The 19130-nt window shown below is 39.3% G+C and overlaps 1 long non-coding RNA gene across 2 annotated transcripts; it reads right to left on the reverse strand.

The window, feature by feature from the left end:
• Window positions 1-1938: 1938 nt before the first annotated feature.
• Window positions 1939-10453, reverse strand: LOC135995716 (uncharacterized). Of its 2 annotated transcripts, none has more exons than XR_010607153.1 (3): window positions 10388-10453; window positions 2617-2793; window positions 1939-2066 (listed from the first exon to the last, which is right to left on the reverse strand). It is a non-coding gene; the product is annotated as an uncharacterized LOC135995716 (long non-coding RNA). The 2 variants fall into 2 exon arrangements; XR_010607152.1 differs by lacking the exon at window positions 10388-10453 and adding an exon at window positions 3844-3918.
• Window positions 10454-19130: the final 8677 nt, after the last annotated feature.

Genomic DNA, 19130 nt, shown 5'->3' on the forward strand with positions numbered 1-19130 from the left:
ATTTCAAGATTTATACAGTTGGCCATGTACACAAACATCTGCATTTCCCAGCTACAGGAACATTCTTACTTGGATTAGCTCCACAGTCAGTGTTGCAGTGTGGTCTTGATCAGAATCAGAGACCAATGGGGATGCCATTTCAATAAAATATAGCAGCTGAAACAATGTTCTCTCCTTTTCTACTTCATGTTCCCAGGAACATGTTGTGCCTTCTGTCATATCCAATTTTTAATTTTCCTCTTAGCAACAACATACTGTATTATAATATGCCACTGGTATTTTTTCATGGTGTGGCAATCTAAAAGTAGCATTCAGCTTAGTAACCTGGCTCACTAACATCTAGCACCTTTCAGTGGCCATGATAGTGACACATTCTCAGAATATAACTAGATTTCCAAGCACCCTTTTGGACTATGGAACCACTGAGAAAATTAAGATATGTAAGATATAGGTCTTTTTGTATACACACCTGTAGATAGCTCCTATAAGACCTGGCACAGTTCTCTCTAGGTAAACAGGAATTTCAGAGGGGCAGCACACAATATTAGTGTTTATCTACACAATAAACATAGCTCCACACTTCAACTCTGTTTCACCTAGCACTAATATTCCTATTCATACTTCTACAAATGTTGATGCAAAGCAATATATGAGGTCAGATCTAATGATGTAATTTAAATAGGCAAAACAATACCCAGGTGTAATTTGATCTCCATAAGCCATTTTACCCTTTGTATTTAGTCATCACCATAAATCTTATCCCTCGCCCAATCCCAGTTATTATACATGCCTGCAGAAGGGGGCTCTGTGTTCCAATGCTAGTATTTTTGTATCTGACATATGTATTCCATTCTGGACTCCCTGCAGTGCTGTTTCCTTGGCTGCATTCCCAGGATCCTATGCTGCATCATCTGTACAGGTCCTCTTCTCCCTTCATTACTCCTCCCAAGCATCTTTTGCCAGCATCATGCCTCTTTACTGGCTGGTGAATCTCAAATGCCTTTGGATACGACTAGTCACGATTAAATTTGCGGATTTACACACCAACTAACTGCAGAACAGGATCTCTTTTTGGGTTACTGTGAAGCATTTATGCTGTTACAAGATGCATTACTTTCTTTTTGGTGAGGGGCAAGTATGTAAGACTTTTTTTTTTTTTTTCCCCAGAAATCCCTTTCTGGTTAGTAACATTGTTCTGTTACACTGCCAAACCCTGCCGAGGCTGTGACAAATAGGGAGGTCATGGTCAAATTTAATAAGATCTCACATTCCTTGGAAATGCCACCAGGGAGCAGACAAAAGCAAGCGTTTGCTGAGCTCCTGGGGGAAAGCAGAACGTTTGCACACAAGCCCTTGGTATGCAGATGGTGTCACTGCCTTTAGAAACAGTCTTAAATTTGAAACCAATGTGAATAAGCTGCTGGGGCTAAGGCTGAGGGAGCAAGCATGCCACGACATAGCTTAGGAGCACAAGCTGTACACGAAGATGCTGTGTCCAGCTCTTTGTTCTCACGTCTCTGCCACGTCCCAGGAACAGCAGGGTAAGGGCTCTGCTCATTCAGAGAGGGGAGACGGGAGAATGCTATTGATACATGGTGAAGATTTTAAAAGGAAAATGAAATTTCCTCTAAGGATGGGCCGGGCCGGCAGCGCCACCGCGAGGCCGCTCGGGGCCGGGCAGCCTCAAACGCCAACAGCTCCGGGAAACCCCCGGCTTCCCCCGTTAAACTTTAGATTAACGACTCGTGGGGTGTAGGATGCAGTCTGCAAGGCACAGTATGTCTCGTCCTATATGCTGTATGTTATAACAGGTAAGTTATAGCTGCAGTACAAGTGGGAGATAAGGAAAACTCAGGATCTTGGTAAACCAAGTGACACTCGTGGCACATTTCGTACAAAGCAGACCATCTTCCAGACCCTTTTTATCTACCTGTGCTGGGCTTCAGTCGACTCTCGGCAAGTTCGGAAATTGCTCCTGTTGTAATGGTCTTCTTCAGCCTGGAGACTCCAGCAGCTGCAGCCACTCCTGGTTTGGTCAGCATGTCATCGCTGCTTGCCCTTTTCAGCTGCAATGCACAGATTTTATGAGCAACCAGAAGATAAAGACCTTGCATATTCTCATCAAGCAGTTCAAAGTGCAAGGTTCTTGGAAGAAAAGGCACATTTCCATAAAGTAACCCAAAGGAAATACTGCTTTAATAACTGTACTGATTTTTTTATTTATTTTTGTATTTGTTTTGTGTTCTAGGTATTTGCAAAGTGGGTTAAGAGACAATACAGTTTCAACAGTTAAGAATGAAAATGGGGAAGATCTTTCAAAATCGGCAAATAAGTGAAAGGCAGGGAGAAAACAGTTTACAGGAGTAGACTACTGGCAACTCCAGCTTCTAAGATCTTGCTCTGCACAGTAGTCATCTTAGTTCCTCACTGGTTTACATTTGGTCAGGCATTTGGGACTGTGCAGATAAATGCCAGTTGCAGAGCCTGACACACCAAGCAGGTCAAAGCAGCAAATAACTGGCCCTTAATCTGTCAAAATGTAATGTTCCAGGACTAAATCGAAGCTTTAACCTGGAACAAGGCTACAAAGCTTGCATAGCCCTGACTGGTTAGTACCTTGCTGAGCCGAGATTCAAAGGCAAGTGAAGTTGAGGACTTTGATGTCTTCATTCCTGTTGAGGTGGTAGAAAATGATTTTCCTCTATCAACCCCATGACTCCCTTGCTTTGTTATTGCACTCCAAGGCCTTGCAGTGCTCTTCATTTTCTTTCCCAAAAACTCAGTCTACAGAACCTAAAAAAGTAAAAATATTTATACATACAAGTATACAAACACACAAAAATATAAACTGTCTTTATATCATCTGAAAGAGAGCAGAGATATCTGGCATCAATTTAAAGAGCTGAAAAGGCCATGCTAAACTTTATTCCCTCTCTTAGACACATCAAAACTCAGCCTAGAGGATCCCTCAGAGCACGTTCTAGCCACTTATATTTTTCACACTGACTGATAACATGAAACACCACAGAAGGCACACTGACTTTTGTTGGTACTGTCTATGTTTGAGACCTCTATCAGCCTCAGAACACCTGTGAATGCTGAAGCACAATGAAAGAGTAACTGAGAAAACTGAAGTCCACAGCAACTGAAGACAACCTTGGGATAAAAAGAAAACGACTTCTCTTACTGTTAGATCCAGCATCTTCAACTGAAATAGTACTCACTTCTAGAAAGTCACATGAGAAGCAAGTTTCCTCCGTTGTACAGAAAATACAATATCTTTTACTTAGAGTCTTCTAGAGAAGCATCAGTGGATGTTGACATGGTGATAAAAAGATGTTTCACAATACCAAGATTTACAAAACATGGTAAAAATAGAAACTTTTTTGCAAAGAAACCCACATCCACTATTCCTCAGAGGTAAGCTTACACAAGAGAGAAATCCTGCCAGGAATCAGCAAATAGACGTAAAGTCCTTTTTTTGGATATATCTGAATAAATTTAATCTGCCAGCAAGAAAAACTAGTCTGTTTCTCTGGGTAGACTGTTGCCAATTAAACAGCTAGCTCATCTCTTGCAGATCTGAAGCCATACATTTTCATCAACCATTGCTCAATCCAAACCAGGAAGAGAATAACATAATTAGTTGGATTTAAAAAAAAAAAAAAAAAAAGTCCCACCAGTCTGAGTTGGGAGTGGGAGGCAGGGGAGATTGCCTGGTATCACCTCTTCTCCCCCACTTCAGTACAAACAACATTTTTCTTCTACAGCTTCATTTTCTAAAATAGTCACAGGATGTATTATAGGTGCATATCAGTCCTGTGTAGGCAGAGGTTAACTTACTTCTTGTCTGTTAAACAGGTAACCAAAAGATCGATGAAGACACCAGCCCAGTGTCTCAGCCAGGAGCACGTGCTCACAGCAAGCACACGATGTTTATCCCACAGGAGTCCAGCTGGGCCAGCGTGAATGTGGACAACCACCCTTTGGGAGAGAGGCCAAAACAATTTATTCCTGGCTGAGTCAGTAGAAGGGCTTATGTCACATTTTGTGTCTCATAATTCGCTTTATACTTTATTTTGCATTCACAAATAAGAACACTCAATGAACTCACAGGAAACAAGTCTGTTTGGGGCCAAGTCATATTCGACACAGACAGCACCTTCCAGCTGCCATGAGGGTCTATTTAAGGAGTGTTTTGCAGCACAGAGGCAGAGGAGAATGTCAAGTGCTCTGCTGCTGTCTTACAGAGAACAAAGCCAGAAAGTGACATCTATTTATCCTTGGTGCCTCTTGCAGGGAGGGCTCTCTATTTTCTCCACAGCTCTAACCTGTCAGATCCTAAATAAATTTTTAAAAAGCGTAGTTATTATTACTAAGTATAGTCATTACTCCATTAAAATTCTTAACACATACAGTGTGAAGCCATCAACTGATCTCATTAAAGGAAAAAGCAGAGTAGTCTTTGATGATTATGTTCATTACTTGGCTTGTTTTTTTAAAGCACTGACAGATACGTAAGCTCTATTACAGTATATAATAATGTTTATCATTCCCACAGTTCATGATCTACCTTAGCAAGCTCAGGTGCTTTACATTATTTAATTAGATTTTTTTTAATGAGCAATACCCTTCACTGTATTTATGAGTGAACAAGCAACTACACATGCAAACTATCTTCCTGATTAGAACTCCAAATTATGCAGATTTTGGTTTTTGTAGATCCTGTAGTTGCACATGCATTTTGCTTTAGTAGACCCTCTGCATTTCTTCATAACTGTATCTCATACTTTCCTGCCTTAAGCTGTACAGAGGCTTTCTTGATATCCTAAAGAATTTAATTTTGAGTCATCCATGATATTTTAAAGTTGCAGTAGAGTGATAGGCTCATTAGACCATAATGTTAGAAGTAAAAGAATGAGCTACTAAAGAAAAAATCCAAACAAAACCCTACAACTCAAGAAATCCATCCAGTAGCCTGAGGCAAACTGGCTGTTTCATGTAATGACAGTGATTTATGCGCCATGTGGATTTAATAATATTTTACTACACCAAGCAGATGAAACTAAAATTGAGAACAGTATATTTGAATTTATTAGTGTTTATTAGTTTTTCTGTGTGTTTATATGGGAACCAGCATTTGTAAGAGGTAGAGGTAAGGCTTCTCACGTATTTCGCTAACCTGAATCTGCACTGTAGATAAGGATTTCAGTCTCTGAACTGGGATCCCAATACTTTCCACACACCTTACATGTACTTCAAAGAACAAAACCAGGTTGCACACATCTTAAGCTCTTTTCATTCCTAGGTAGGTGACACACATTCGAGTTATCAGAAGTACTGCTTGAGGAGAAACAGTCAAGAAACCTAGCAGTTATGCTAATAATTTTTATTTACTTAATAGTCTATCTGAAGAAATGAAGTTACATAAGAAAATCCCTGTTGGGGAGCTAGAAATATTAATTATCTGTACCCCATGTGATTTACACAAGGTAAGTTTTGGTGCTCACGTCTGTGTGTAACTACTCACTCAACAGGACCATCGAATTAAAGTAGTCATTCAAGTTGCTTTGGGAAAATGAACGAAAAAAAAAGAATTATGAAACTCATTACTAGATCTAGAGAGTAAGGTACTAGACAGCAGGTTCACTGAGACCTGTGAGTGCCCAGCATTTCTGAAAAATGAGGTTAGAATTACCACCTTCGCAAATAGGACTCTCAAAGGACAGAAATCTGACTTTGGGGGGTTAAAAACCACAGTCCCCAGTGACATTTTAATGTAATTCAGTTACTTTTATTACATCAAAAGGTCAGACTATTCTAGACCCTTTATTACACATTCTCATGAAATCAAAGCACAATTCTCTTCTGGTTTTTTTAGCATGTAAAATTTGCATCATGCTTATACTATTTTCCTTCTAACCTAATCAATCTTTGCTATTTTCAGACAAACTATCAACCAGAACATAGAAATATCTAAGGAGTTCAGTAAGCTATAAAGCATTTTCTAAAGGCATGTAGGAAGCTATACGGCATGATAGGCAGCTGGGCTAAAATAGAATTATTTTCTGCCTTTCACATCAATTAACCTTAAACAACGATTTTTAGGCTTGACAGATGCTTCCATGATTCATCTTGATTTCTCAGCTGGTATTAGGAATCCAGCCAGGGAAGTTGATAGTCCAATACAGTAACTGGTAACTTGAAGATAGATGGCACAGGTTGAATATCTATTTGGAAATAAGACCAGGCTAACAATTAAACTGTTTACTCTCTTTTGGTCATCTTTAGCAGCTTTCCTTGGGCATCTGCTCCTTTCAGCTCAGTATGTAGTATTTTTGTATCTAACACATCCATCCTCTCTTTTCTCTAGTTTCTATTACTTTATTTTTGAGTGTCTTTGAGGCTCAGTGCAACCTTCCTCCATTACTCCACCAAATGAAGACTCTTGCTGGATTTTTGCTGGTATAAAGCTTAGCTTCCATTCAAATTGGATTAAAAGGCCCACGCCCCAAAAAAATAAATAAATAAATCACAAGCCAGACCACTGCCTTCTACCCAAACACAACTACACTGAGCAGCAGTTTCCTTTGGTCTACCTCAGACTTGCTTTCCAGTCTCACTTGCAGCTGAATTTTCATGTTTTGCTGGTATAGTACTAGGAGACAAGACATCACTTGGAACTTTTCATGTCCAGACTGCACACTATAGCAGGGCAAACTCTGCTGGTTTTATGCATGCCTCAAGCAAAGGTGGTTTTAGTATTATTACTATTTTGTAACTTTAAAGTGTGGAGAAAAACGTACTATACTAAGCAAGCTAGGCACTTATAGAATCCAGGTGCTTTTGCAAGGAGTTAGAAGTGCTGATAGATTTTAGATATAAAACACATACACAGAAGACACATACATGCCCAAGGTCACCCAACTGATCACCGGGAAAACACAAAACAAAATACCAGTCCCAGGACTTAACCATCAGTGGCTCCAATATAGCTTAAGAGTCACATCTTCAAAATCTTCATTGTGCTAAGCTTGCATCCTCATATGAAAATTACTCTTCTGGGTTTCAGTTTGCTTTGCTTTTGTTGTTGTTGTTTAGTTTAATTGCTCTTCTGTATGACTTTAAAAAAAAAAAAGGATCAAAAGTGCATTTTCAATATGGCATCAGATGAGAATTTTCTTTACAGGGCACATGGTTCCCTTCCTCTACAGTACAAGCAACCACTGCAGAGCCAGTCGCTTCCTTCCCTTGGTGGTATCAGATGGAACCAGATAGTGAAACTCCCTTGTATCTCCCAAAGACACAGTTACTTTACAGTGGTAAGAGACAGTCACATATTTTTATGTTAAGGTGTTTCTTGCTTATTTCCTTAGTGTGTTTTCCATAATTTTCTAAAATGTATATTTATTAATAGTATATACATACACAGAAAGGTTACAAGGATGTGTAAAATACATCAGAATGGCCTAAGTGAGGACAGTTCCAGCCAGCCACAAATGACAGGTTTCTGGCCACCAACTCAGCTTCCCAAACCATCCCAACAAGACTGCCAGAGTCCAGGTCAGTAACTGCAGAACTCCATGTATCAGTATCACTCAAAATAAAATCCCCTTCCCACAGCAACCATTAGGGCCATTGATGACTTTTCCAGGCATGGACAGATGAGAGTAAGTGCAAAAACTTCTGCCCACCCTCCTCCACAGAAGTTCTCCCTGGAGTTTTGGATTTGTCGAACTTTTATTCTTGGTTAGATCACATTTTAAAATGGCAGAAGTTACAACAAAATCCTCATGTGTGCACATGAACAAAGGATTTATTTAGCGGCATTTCTCCTGTCCTTGTTCCACATTACTGGCCATTTATAAGACAGGAAAAAATACAGATAGCTTTGCTACTTCTCTAGCTGAAATACCCAGAACTGTCATCCAGCACAGTGACTGATGCTTAAAAATCAAGCCAAAGCTGTACTTTGAAACATCTGGGAACATGCTCCTCCTTTAATTTAAATTATGCTGTTTGCACACAGATATTCAATCTCCTCCTCCTCCTTCCTCACACTGATTATCTAACCAGTCACTTCTCAGAAGATAAACTATGCTACCTCCCAATGACCCCAATCTTTGAAAGAACATGGGCATAAGGAAACAAATATCCCAACCTAGCTGTAATTTTCTGCTCTCTAGCCATCCAGAAGGACAGTGGCAACTACCAGTGGGATAGCGTGATGCCTGTAGAAGCTGTGAAGCACAACTGTGTGCTGGCGATCAGTCAACAGCCCACCGTGCTTCTCTGGTCTAGGTAGATGTGTTGTCTTGGTAAGGCTGAAAGGACTAAATGAGCTACCATTTCAAGGTAGCTACAGCTCATTAATCCAGGTTCTTTGAACTACTGTGCCAGTGAATACAGCACAAAGCAAGTGACATATACAGTTAATACTTCATGTTCTTCCAACCCACAAGGAGGAAGAAAAGAAGGTCTCATTTTAGATAGAGCAAGAGTGATATAATTGCTAAAGAAATTAAGAATAATTACAAGTGGTTTGCCTGATAATCACTTGTCATTACATTTTTCTGTAGCATAGAGGGTAGATATATCTACAAGAAGGAAGGAACAATCATGTTTTTTGGAACAGCAGAGATGTACAGCATGTGGCTACATGGCAATCCTGACTGGTACATGCACACAGACAGGCAGGTTCTCTCAAAGCACAGAGATGATATTGCACCCCATTCCATCCTCAGCTCCAGCACAGATTTACTGTACTACCTCAGCCATGTAATCTTTCTATGCCTTCGTTTTTTCATTTATAAAAATGGGATCAGAATTGTTCACTAAATAGCATATTTATGAAGATACACACATTCACATGCCTTGGAAAGGAATCCCACAGAAAAAAAAAAAGGTGAAATAAATCAACATCTGTCACACAGTGCACAAGCGAGCAGCCCCACAGATTGCCACATGCTGGGATGTTTCCCTGACTCCCATTTTCCATTCATCACAATACAGAGAAATAGAGATCTGGAAGCCATCCCTTAAGGAGATATTTATCCTCTAATTAAAGTGCAGAATAGACCACTTATTGAAGTTAATAAACTGGGAAATTCTAAACATTTATGAGTGACAGCGTGAATTTCTAACAGAAAGGTTCTTTGCAAAGACAAGGACATAACTCCAAAACTGCAGGAGAAACTAGAAGACTTCTGCATTTTAAAAATATTCATACCGAACAGGAACAGAACAGATTTAGGCAACAGCATCAACGGTTTACAACTGTGACTCTGGGGACCTCTTACGCACTGAAAGACCTGTCTTGGTGGGCTACATAATGAAATTAAATGGGTTTAAAACTGAACTATAAAGAGAAGGGGTAGTATTTATATCTGTGCATGTTAGGATGAGGTATTCTTGCATTAGCTGTGAAATTGTGCAGACAAAGAACACTATTTCAGCAAATCAAATATTCTCTCTCCTGCTGAGACTACATGGGCAGAGAACAGTTTATAATTTAGAAAGGGTAGAAGAGGAACACGCAAAAGTGTCCATTTTAGAGGTGAAAACAGAAAGGATTAGTAGGGAACATCTAGAAAAACTTCAACTGTGTACAAGAGAAAGGGGTAGAGAATCCCTGTTTTCAAACCAGTTCTGCCAGTAATCCTTTACTGCTGCACATACAGGATTTAATTAACATCTCTACAACTTCACTATGTTACATGCCATATAAATGCTACTATTACTATTGTTATTATGATCAAGCTTCAGTCCACAGTACAATTTTAAGGACAATGTAAAACTGATGATTAAAGGGTCCTGCTGAGAATGCCAACAGCTCTTTGCTGTAGTGCTGTAAGAGGGTGCCAGTCTGGTGTGCTCCCTGATGCTTTCACTGATCCTCTGCAGAGATGTTCACTGCCAAACCTATTTGCTCAGCAGCTGGTTCCTTTCTTGACTGGACTATGTGAACATGCAGTAGTAGAGGAAAGTCAGCTTGTGCTCCTGCTTCATTTACTGTTGGAGCACAACCTTGAATTGCTAGAGAAGCAGAAACAGGCGCAGAAACAGCTTCAACCTTTCCACCACTAAAATATATGAAGGTGAGCAGAAGAAAAATACAGTAGCCAGCTCTTACAGGCTCACATGTTGGGATTTTTTTTGCTGTTATAATGGCTTTTAGACCACCCCCAGCTCCTTTTCAGCTAATGCAGAATCGTTCGTACCATACAATTTTGTTTCATGCAGTTTAGTTTTAGAGGGAGATGCTACGGAAAAAGTGTTGTTGAGCAAAGCAGGTCCATTCACTCTAAGAACACATTACTAATCCTAGAACCCTTCTAGAGATAATACGGTTCCCACCTTAAAAAATAAAAGATATTAAAATACTTACAGTAAAAGTTTGTCCGTTTTTCTGCATTAAAAAGAAAACTGTCTCCCACTAGCTTCTGACAGCATGTGCAAGCCAGACTGAAAATTCAGGGCTTGAGTGCTTCCCCAAGAGGAAAACCACATTGCAGTGAGACACAGAGAGCTGCTTGAGAAATGATTCACATACGGAAGCAAGCTGGCTTCACCAGCGCTTTGGCATTCAGCACACACGCGCACACACATATGTACACTTGCTTACTCAGGGGAATGAGAAATAGTATATTTTCTTCAAAGCAGGGAGGATTTATGCAAGAAAGCCATTTGTATCTCACCTTCCAAACACTGAGATGCTTCAATCTGTAAAGCAGATGAAGAGTGAGTTTCCATATCCCGTCATCCCCAAGAGCAGAACTGGACACTGGGCAGAGAACATAAGCTCCAGACCAGTCTGCATGACCCAATCAAGTAAAAACTTGCAGTATATACAATGTAGGAAGGGCAAGGAGGTGGCCACAGAAAGAAGGCGTTTTTCAGACAAAACCACAGAAGCAGCTTCCAGAAGCTTTTATATTCCATGCTAATAATCTCTCCCCCAGAGTGCCAGCAGTCAGAGCCAGGACACCGTACGACATTTCCCTTGCCTCCATCATTGCTTCAAAAAAGTGGACAAGTATGTGCATTAAGACAGAGGCTTTTCAGTTCTGAGTGACTTCTCCTGGGCTGTCCAAGAAGTGTCAATCTGGTCTTTATTTAGAAGACAGCAAATAAGGGACAGGAGTAAGCAATGCTCAAGAACATTCCTCTTTCTTAAGCTTTCTGAAGATAATTTAGAGTCTGAAAACAGGAAGGAAAGGGCCAGAGGTCTTAACGGAGCTAAAGTCTGCAAAGGTAGTATCAAGTTAGAGGAAACAGAGGGGATGCAAAGAGAAGTCAAATGCCTATTCAAATGTCAGACACAGAAACCTAAGGTGTTTCGAACTGGGTTTATTGTTTGACTCCATGGAGATACAGGGCTGTTCACTCTGATGCGTCTGACCAACAACATTCAGACTGTGACTGCAAGTCACTCCCTCTGCTTTGATTATGCACCACCTTCAAAAACTGAGCAGATAGAGCTGAAAAATACTGACTCAGAAGAAAACGACTGCAGGTCCCTGGACCCTGAACTCAAACACAAGGAACATCAGTTGCACACACCTTGCTACAAAGCTTCTTTGCCTGAGGAAAACAAACACGCTTTTTGGATGCAGCAAAGTGCATTGCCATTGCTGGTGAGTTGGTACGGGCTCAGTGGGAGAGCAGCCTTGTCAGCTCAGGAGGTTTTCCTACCCTTAGCCAAGAGAAATAAAGAACTGAAATGAGGGGAGTGGAGAGAGAAGATGAGCTACTATATTCATTTGCAAACATATTTTTAGCTTTGATAAATATAACTTCAGCAAAGCCTAAAAATGAAAATGCTGGGACATAAGGAGACAGTCACAGCATTTACATGCTTCAGCTTTGGTAGACAGGCTGGAACAGTGGTATACAATTTCCCCAAACCCAACAAGACCAGACAGTACATTTGTTTATTTAGAGGTTTTTCTGGTAGCACTTATTGCTAGAATTATCTGATCTCTTTACTTAGACCAAGAATTCATCAGCACAAAACCTTCTGAATTGAAAAATTGCCTAATGAACAAAGTGCTCAGAATCGGACAGCTAAAATGAGTTGTCCATGGTCATAAAGCAACCCTGTGGCCTGTCCAGAGCCTTAAGCATAACTACTTTCACACAGTCAGGATGAGAAAACAGTTTCAAGTACCAAGATAAACTTTTTGAAGAATCTGACAAGTTCTCACCCAGCTGCTAAATTCAGTTGACAGACAAAACAACAGTGAGCATATTGCTTGCATGCTGCTCAATCCACCAGCTCCCACAACTCTGCAACGTGACAAGAGAGAATAAGACCAAACCCCACTCATCAATACCCTTTAAAAATACTGCATTTGAGGAATTCAAATGCTTTATGTTGCAACCTGCACCGCCTGCGCAATTTTATAATATGGATGACACACAACTTCATGAAGTGGGTAAAGGGCAGAATTTCTAGTGGCATCGCTTATTTTGAGAAGCAAATGCAAAGAAAGACAGTGGGGGAAAAGACGACTCACACAAGGAAGAAAATTCAAAATACTTTGCGTTTACCGATATTTATGCTATATTTAACTGGGTTTGTGCATGGTACAATCTCAATTACAGAGGAGAGAAATTTCATAAACAAGGTTATTATGCGAATAACAATGTCTTTTTAAAGCAAGTCTCTAATTCAGTTACAAGGCTGGAACACTACCGTCTGGAATTATAAAACCAAAAGTAATTACAAGGGAAAGTCTGCACCAGACAGTGGGTATAAGTGGAGTCAGGTCATGGCTTCGGGATAGCATTTACTATGCACTTTCTTCCTTTTTGTACATAACTGATACAAGCTTCTTTATTTTCTCAGTTCCACTACAGATGTCAGGAAGTTGAAGCAGCAAGTGGACATTTGCAGAATGAATCATGGGGCACCACTTTTCATTTTGACAAAAACAACCGCTGTTCAGTTAACGAGATGATGCTGATCAAATGGGTGGATATGAAGAGCGAACTCCTGCAACTGCTGCCAAAAAGGCTCCGTCAGTGCAACAAAGCCATGCGTCCTGACTTGGAGAACTCAGATTTTTCTCCATGTTCTTAAAAGACTATGATACAGTTTCATGTTCCACTCATACATAAGAAGCTCGGCTTGTGGCATGGCCACTAGCTTTGACCTGCAACTAGAGAAAATATTTGTTGCTGGAAGAGACTAGAATTATGAAGTTCGGAAAAAAGGCAGATGTGTTTTATGGAACATGGAGTGCTATACAAACAAGAAAAACAGCTTCCTCTGGTGCCTATTGCCAAAATTCAGAAGACCAGACAACAACTTGAAAATTTCCAAGGGAACAGCCACAAGTAAGTCAAAAATAGAATTAGGAAAGTGCCTGTTTCAAAAATAAGAGTCTGTAAGAAGCGCCAACATTTTTCAGCATTTCTGTCATTTCTGACTAGAACACTGAAGAGTTAACAGACATCTACCAGAAAAAAAAAAAGCCAACCCACAGAAAAGGCAAAATGAGGAAGGAAATCCACGTGGTGAAGGAATATTCATTGTATTTCATATATTTAAAATAAAAGTCTCTGATTGCTTTTGCACACATTTATCCAAAGTTTATTTTTCTCTGCACTTTTCTTAGGCATCAGAGACACAGAGACATTGCAACAAACCAATGACAGCTTTACTGCAGTCATCCTTCTATTCCAAATGCTGATAAATTTAAATATGTAAAAAAGGCAATACTCAGTGGTCTTCCCTGAAAGAGGAACCTAAGTAAAAAAGAACACTGAAAATCTTAACTGATTTTTTTTAAATTTTAATCACTAAATGAAAGACCTCAGGAAAAGGGAATATCTCCATTCTTTATTATTCCTCACTGTTGGTTTTCTGCTATACAGCTTACAATGTGGTATTCATTAACAATTCATAGAGAATTACCATATTCAGGTAGCACAGCAAGTTTTTACTACCTACGCAGGCAAAATACTGCACAACCCTACTTGCCCCCTTTGCTTATTGTCCGAGACAGATCACATGCTGGAAAACCTTGCATTTTAACACCTAACGGGAGAGGAATTACAACAGGTATCCATTAGAAACACTAAGGAGCCTTGAACAAAAAAACATTTCATTAATTTTTTGCTGATCACTGACAACAGAGAGCTATGCAAAAAAATTAAGGACTGGAGAAGATGTGTGCTGGAGGCTGCCTTAGAATAAAAAAACCCCAACGGGATGGTGGAGCAATGCCCTACTGCTTTGAACTTTTTGGTGCATTTCAGGGTGATGCAAATAAAAGACCTGAGTTGTCAGCTTTGTTTCAGTGGGACTTGCACTGGAACTGCTGACAGCCCCCGAATGGAAGCAGAACCGCGGGGTTTGCCTAGATGCAGAGACTGCATCACGGGGAGCCCAGCAGCAACAAAAACTAGGACAAATTAACAGAGAAAAGTGGTGAAGCATGAAGAGTTCAAGTCCCAGGAGATGAATGAGCCCTCTAATATAGATCAGGTTGTCAAAAAAAAAAAGCTATTAGTAAGGTTTGATTCCCCATATAGCAATATCTTATAGTTTCCATCTTGTTCTTACTCTGATTCTTTTACAGATTATTTGAACAGAATCAGCTAATCATTGCAGTAGCTTAATAACTCAATTATTTTACAGGTAGGGAAACAAAGGTACCTAAATTACTGACAAAATATCACAAGCTAATAAGGATCTACTGTGCCCATTGACTTTAGCTCCCTTAAGTCAGGAGTTTTGCAAAAGACATGCATATTGTTATACATAGACACCCTAAATCAGAGCAGCAAAGCTTGGCTTTGGTGACATCAAATCTAGCAAAAATAGGAGAATCTAAATTAAAGTTCACCAATTCCTTGCTTCCAGACAGTTTGTATGAATGGACATGTTTGCTGCTGCTGCTTAAATTTTTAAATCAACTTGGCACACTTGAGAAATTGAACCATGCATCTGAAATTCAAATCACAGAATCACATGAAAAATGAGAAACATTATTTTTTCCTCTTTAATATTGTCTGTGATCTCATTCAAACCGTGAAAATAACAGCCTAAGCATTTTGTCCTGTGGTATCTCAGGGAGCTGGAAACCTTCTACCAGCAAGAAACTCTTCCAGCAGTTACCATGGTGACACTGGTAATAGATATTTAAAGGCAGCTCACTCATAATCACATTTATTAGATCAGGAGGCTTTAGTAAGAGCGACACAAAATGCTTGAAACCAGGGAACCAACCAGGCTTACTGATGGTATAAGTGGACAAGAAATTTATGGAGAGAGATCTGCTTATACCACCATTTAGCTGGACACAAAGGACTCCTTCTGTTCAAATCTAAAACGGCACTGAAGCTTGCAGAATAAACTATTTTTAGTTAGTGATTTAAAAATTGGTTCTGAAAGCCTCATTTCAATAGTGGTAGCTCTATAAAGCCTTTCAGAGCAGTCATTGCCAGAAGTATAATAAAGAGCTGTGCTACAGCTCATGCCACTTTAGAACTGGGCTGCTGAAAGTTCCCTGGCCTATCGGTGTCACCTGAGGGGGTTCCTTCCAAGAGATGAACATCAATGGCAGCTTTAGATAATGTCACCCTCCACACCCACCCCGATGGCCTCATATCAGGGAATCGATAAGCCCCATTCCTGCAACGCAGCCACAAACCCAGCTCGCAAGGGAACTTTCTTCTCCATCTGGAGGGTTGGTTAGCCTAAGCAATAGTGTCATACTGCTTTTTAAATGTTATTATGCAGTGAGAGAAATAGAATCTGGCTAAAGTTCACTGATTTGAGGAGGTATCTTTGGTTATATAAATGTTAAATCACATATTTCTTTAGGTTCTAGCCTGTAGCGTTCTAGTTACAGAATATAACAAAGAGAATCTGCAGAATCAGATCTCCAGGTATGAGGCCACTTCACCAAGTTGGCTAAGCCTATGTAACAGTCATCAAATTGAGATTTCCTTTCTCTTTTTGCTACATATTTCCATGACAACTTTCCCCCTGTATCAACTTCTTTATATTGGAAAGGTCTCTTGAAAGAGAAATCAGGCTTCTATAGCAACAGCTAAAATCCCTTGGAGATGATGATGTCTGAGAGTTTACACAGATCTTTTTTTAGACCATGAGTTACAACACAAGTACATTTCAAATTCCATAGGTGAAAACAAAAGCATATGTGATATTAGGGAAATTATGAAGAGGGGAAGGAATAACTTGCTGAAGTGGGACAAACACAAAGAAATGACCTTACTTTCAAAAGAGATGTGCACTTTGAGATATAAAACATTAAATATAGAAGACAGGATCAAACAATCATCTTGAAAACCCACATCCTGCATCTTCTAAGTTACAAAAGAGAGTCACAAGGAACGAGTCTGCTGATCCTAAAAGGAGATATTATTGAAATCTCTCTCTGCAGTCTATCTTATATTGACCTAAAGAAAAAAAAAAAAATGTCAGTAAGTCAGGATGCCTTTCAGTTTTAACTCCCATGTACTTGCCACCTAGCTACCATCTAACCTTTTTTCAGTACTTTAGTTGTTTGCCATCGTAGCAACAGTATTCTCCAACATGGAAAGACTTGCTACCGCAGAAGAAAAAAAGAACTGCACCCTCAAAAAGAAAAAAATCTTAAATTCATATAAGCCAAGGGAAATATGGAAGTTAAAGCAACTTTCCTTCACTGAATTTAGGTATATTTCACAAAGCATTTCTCCATTGCCCTTTCAAAGATCTTAAAATCTTCTAAACAACAAAAAAACTTCATACTAAATTCACAACCTGGATGAGAAGTAGGAAATCATCAGCCATAACATATAGATGAGAAGACTACAGAATGGAAATGTTAAGTGGTGCTGTCAGAATCAGAGTCCAGCAGGCCCCAGCACGCTGCCTTTTCTAGCCACTGGAAACCTCTTTGCCACATGACAGGCAAGGTCATGACCAACTAACACAACTGCAAAGTAGACATACTTTCATCTGCTTCCAGTGTGAATGAAAGCTTTTCATTTTTTTTCATGAAAATATAAATTAATTTATCCCATCTTCCTCTCATCCCTCTAGATCATCACAGCTCTGTTAAGATGAAAAATGGGCAGACAAGTGAAAGACTGAAAAAATTGATTTAATCTAATTAATTTTGACTTCTACCTCTCAGCCACTTCCTGCCCAGTTAGATAACTTCAAAAAAGACTCTGGAATTGGCAGGTCTACAAAATCAAGTTGAGAGCTATGAAAACTTGTTCTTTATTTTTAAATAGCAATGCCAAAACAGACAGCCAAAGCCTATTAAAAACCTGGGAGCCTCCAACTAAGAGACATATGCAAAACCAGGATTTCAGACAAAACCCCTATTATTTCCAAGGTTTATCCTGTCTGGAGAATATTGAAGTGTGGAAGAAGGACTGAGTCACTGTCAAGTTCAAGCGAAGCACAATTATTTCATATCCCCATGTGTTGCCCTATGCTGAAACAGATGCTGAGCATGTTGGAGCATTGGGTTCCTTGCAGACTGCAGAAAAACGATCATCTGCACCTAATGCTGCCATCACACAGGGAAGGGGCACAGTCGCACGAAACAAAAATGTTTCGTCCAGGACCAGGCAGGGTTAAAAATAACCCAAGCTCTTATACTGGACTTAATAGCTCCAAGATGAAAGTGTGATTTCAGACACAGCATGCAGACGATAAGAGCCTGGTGAAGGAAAAGGATCAAATGCATTGGCTACGCACGTCTGCAGTAATGAAGGTTCACAGGTTTATAAAAAAGAAACAGCTGAAAGTTTAATTTGAACAACTAATTTACTAAAGATGTGTTGAACTCTCAGATTCTCTCTTCAAGCCTTAGTTCACCACCTGATTTCACTCACATGAAAAGTCTGTTCAGGCAGATGAGGTTATTCAAAGACTCAAGCACATGTAGAATGCAGAACAGCATAAACGGGAAAAGGAAAAAACTATTTAAACACCTAAGGGGGGAAAATATAGCATATGTATTTTTATATATGAGTATTTACAAATAAAAGTCATTATTTCACATAATTATATTTACAAAGTATGTATTTATAAAAATATGATATTTACAAACAAATAGTAACCCAGCATTTTCTCCAAAACCTGGGAACAGATAAAAGAAAGTGAAAACAATATTCCAGCTATACATGTAAACTCTCAGTGCTCAGATTCCAAATCAAACATATCTTTATTTTTGCCTTTATGCCTTTGAAAAACAGGCTTTGCAGTGTGACTTCAAGATCAGCCCAACTAGGTTATTTCGGGTCAAGGAGAAAATTGAAATATAAAGTTCAGGGCTCCTTAGGGAGATCATCCTGCCAGCAACCTTCTCTACCTTGAAAAGATAGTGTTTTAGTAGACTTTTCACAGCAAGCTTTTCAATGGTTTCTGACTTAAAACCCCAACAATAAATTAAAATGGAGTGTTAAAAAAAAAAAGTGAGAAGGAAGAGCACTGGGCAGGTGGACCCTACTGGTCCTGCCAGTAGAGGGCAGTGGAATTTAAGAGGAAAGTTATTGAAAACTAACTTCATATAATTAAGTATTTGAAGTTATAAACCCATCAATTTAAATAATTATTTGAACCTACCTAGCCAGGCCTAAACTAAGACATAAGCAAAGCAAAGTGCAAAGGATAAAAAAAAAAAAAAATTACTTCGGGATCTCTAAAGAGTTGAGTTGCAGGGTATCAGGAAGATTTCATACTTAATGCACTGTTTAAAAATAATTATTAAATCTTTTAAATAATTTTCAGTTATTGAAACACACTAGTACAAAGTATCCTGTTGAAACCATCACAGCTATTTCTCAGGGGTTTAATAACCTGTGGGTAACTTAACATTAAAATAGAAAAATATCAAAATAGAAGTCAAGAAAGCTATTTTTTAAGGCATACCCATCTTCACTTGTGCTGAGGCAAACAGAACACCTGTTCTACTCCACAAGAACAATAAATAAAGCAGTTAAAGCAAAATGCAACACAAGCAAAGCACCTGCAAGGCTTTTAATATTCACAGCACCTTGTTTACTGAGGGTAAAAAGCATAAAAGAAACATTTCTCATCTCATTACCAAACGAAACAAGCATCCAAGAGCCAAAGCTCCTATGTGATTTGACAG

Source organism: Caloenas nicobarica, chromosome 17 (assembly GCF_036013445.1).
Source record: "Caloenas nicobarica isolate bCalNic1 chromosome 17, bCalNic1.hap1, whole genome shotgun sequence".
Lineage (NCBI taxonomy): Eukaryota > Metazoa > Chordata > Aves > Columbiformes > Columbidae > Caloenas > Caloenas nicobarica.